General features: G+C 37.8%; 1 long non-coding RNA gene across 1 annotated transcript; it reads left to right on the top strand.

The window, feature by feature from the left end:
• The first annotated feature begins 2,059 nt into the window (after positions 1–2,059).
• On the top strand, positions 2,060–2,701 carry LOC124869477. Its single transcript, XR_007038597.1, has 3 exons — positions 2,060–2,115; positions 2,255–2,542; positions 2,633–2,701. It is a non-coding gene; the product is annotated as an uncharacterized LOC124869477 (long non-coding RNA).
• The last annotated feature ends 531 nt before the right edge of the window (positions 2,702–3,232 follow it).

Genomic DNA, 3,232 nt, shown 5'->3' with positions numbered 1-3,232 from the left:
TGTGGTATTTAGAAATAACTTAATCTGAATTTCTGCTGATGAACCTTATTCTTAAATGTTTACCATAGGCCAAATAAATGTGCTTCTTTTCTCATCTACATGCAATGACCTTTTAAAACATTACTCTGTCATCAGTGTTCCACTCCTAAGGCTCCATTTCAAAAAAGGAAACTGGTATAAAGTAGATTTTCTTAGTCTTAGTCAAGTCTTAGTCAAATGTTAAGATCCTAAAAACCAATTTATTATACCAATTTATATATTTATGATGAGAGCTTTCAAAACATTTCATAAAATGTTTTACTTCTTTTATGAATCAGTTCTATTTTACTGTCATTTTTCAAGCCCTTCATTTCACTTATGAAGAAACAATTTTCATTTGGCCTGCCAAAAACAAAAAAAACAACATGCAACATTTTACAACACAGTCTGTTGTTTTCAACTGAATATGTGAGTTATTAGTGCAGTCTTTACTATGAAACACTTTCTGAGAGAAAAGGGTGTTAAGTTGTTCTGTATAAAATACAACATAGAGCCTCATCCTGGAACTTTCTTGGACTCCCGCCTTTCCTCTGCTTTGGTTGGGTTTTCATTTATTGCAAATTATTGTATATCAAACAAAAAAGGCTTACAATAATTTTACTTGGTTTAAATTTTCTGCTGATAGTTGAAGTGAAGGTTGAAAAGAAATGGAGTTCAGGGTTGATGAAAAACATTTTGCTGAGGCCGATAATACAGTTTGTGATATTTAGAAAAACAAAACAAAAAATTGACTCTGAATTTATGCTCAGTCCGTCTGACAAAAGTTGTTTTTTAACTCAGAGAAACTATGTTTACTGTGGGTCAAATTTATGGGCTTCTCTTCTCATCTACCTAAATGACCTTTTTAAATGTTACTCTCTCATTAAATCATTTCACACCTGAGGCTCCAGGGTCACAATTTCTTACATGTTAAAAAAGGAAACTGGTATAAAGTTGATTTTCTTAAAACCTAGTCAAATGCTAAGATACTAAAAATACATGTATTTATTCTATTTATTTGTTTTGCTTATTTGAGTTATTATTTAGCTTATTATGATGAGAGCTATCCAAAGCTTTGATTAAAGTTGAACCGGTTCTGTTTTACTGCCATCTTTCCAGCCCTTCATTCCACTTATGAAGAAACTATTTTTAATTGGCGGCCAAAATAATAAATAAAACATTTTACAACTGTCAGTTAGTCAGTCAGTCAGTCATTTTACAACTGTGGAAATATAAATGCAGTATTATTAGTAACTAAGACTGAGCTATATTTGGGACTCTGCTGCTTATAGATTGATTTTAATTAGGAGTTTTAGTTATGCTTTTGATAGTTAGAAAAAACCTTAACATTAGCTTCTAGTATCATAACATAATGAGTGTGCATTATTAAAGGTTAGGCTTGCAGGTGTTTTCTGTCTGTACCATGAGGAGCCAGGACTTTTTGTGGGGCGGTGTGCCACTCATCTCTGTGCTGACCGAAACTTCTGATAACTATTCCACCCAGAAACTTCTAGAAGATGTGTGCACAACAATTCTTTACTTAAATGATGAAATGTATGTGTGTTTCTTTGATGCTGTTGTTGGGGAGACATCCACAGATAGAATGATTGTGTATGTAACTGAAAAAAGGTGCAGCACAGCAACGGTGGGGTATAAAATGTAATGGAACACAGCCCCAGTGAGACAACACACAGACATTTCCAGGTAGCAGTGTAAGTGTGATGTCTCCCTCTCTGAATTCAGATTGGTTTTAATGAACTTGTGGAAACGTACAACTGATCTCTGACTGAGTATTGTCCTTTGGGGTGCCAAATAAAAGAGTCGATGAGAAGTGAGGGGTAATGAAAGAACAAACAGATGTCCAGTGAATTTTTCCTACCTCGAGCATGTGAGCCATTAGTGCAGTCTGTATTAAACACTTTCTGTAGAGAAAACATTGTTTAAAATATAAAATAAATAAATAAAAATAGAGCCTCATACCCTTTGTCAGGATCTGGGAGCCTGTCTGTTTTTTGCTTACTGCTAACCTTATTCGTCCAGCAGAGGGTGTCGAAGCTACAGGAGGATCGTGGACAGGTGTTTTCCATCTTCTGATTGGTGTGTACGCTACTTAAGCCGTGGCTGTCTGCTACTCGTCGCCTGAGTGTTGAGCCTATGTGGCAACCAGCTCAAGCCAGCTTTCTGGTTTTTGATCAGTTCTATTTTCTGTCTTTTCTGACACGTGTTTTCGCTTTAGGTATCTGTAACCTGTGTGTGCGACAACCCTCAAATCATTTCCTCTAGCCCTTGGAGCTTTTGGATTACCAGTCTGGATTCTGCGTACCCTCCAGGACCGAGCAATCTTCAATCTTTCACTGGACCTATTCTACTCTATGACAAGCATACTCCTCCCGCAGACCTGTCCACCCTCCAACGTAACTTCAGTTTCACCCTCCGCTCGCTCCCCACGGAAAGTACGAGTGCTGTGAACTCTACTTCAGTTTCCTTAACTCCGTCTCCCCTGGCGGATCCCGCTCACCCTCTAGTAAGAGCAATAATCATTATTTATGATATATATATATATATATATATATATTGCCGTCTTTGTTTCTTACCTGCTCTTTTCTCCGCACAGTTGGAGAGACCAGACTCCTGTCACGTCCTTGTAGGATTTTAGGAAATAATAAACTTCTTTTCACCCTGAGATTATCTCTGCTTGAGTTCTTTCTGTATGTGGGTCAGATCAGTGTCAAAAATAATGTCAGAACACTCAGGTCAGACAGACCCAGCAGAAAGTCTCAATAGAACTCTGTCTGAACATTCTCACCAGATTCACTCACACGATTCAGCTCTCTGTTCACTTTCTGAACAGATCCAACAGAATAATCAGCAACTAGATCATATTGTCTCTTTACTCCAGCATTCTTTAAATCTTCAGACCTCCGAGTCCTCTGAGGGCGCTGTAGCAGCTTCTACTTCTCAACGTCTTTCACACTCTCGCGACGTCACTTCCCCTATTCCGGAGAAATTCTCCGGTGACATTGATCACTGTAAGGGTTTTTTGTTGCAATGTACTCTCGTCTTTAACCGTTCTCCTGATAGTTTTCCCCATGATGATGCTAAAATTTCTTATATACTTGGATTACTTACTGGAAGGGCCTTACGTTGGGCTGAGGCTCATTTTTCTAACTGTAATCAGTTTGGCTGCTCTTTTGATGACTTCATCCTTGAGTTC

The sequence above is a fragment of the Girardinichthys multiradiatus genome, chromosome 6 (genome assembly GCF_021462225.1).
Source record: "Girardinichthys multiradiatus isolate DD_20200921_A chromosome 6, DD_fGirMul_XY1, whole genome shotgun sequence".
Classification (NCBI taxonomy): Eukaryota; Metazoa; Chordata; class Actinopteri; order Cyprinodontiformes; family Goodeidae; genus Girardinichthys; species Girardinichthys multiradiatus.
Note: the sequence above shows the minus strand (reverse complement) of the source record. Positions and strands in the feature narration are given on the sequence as shown.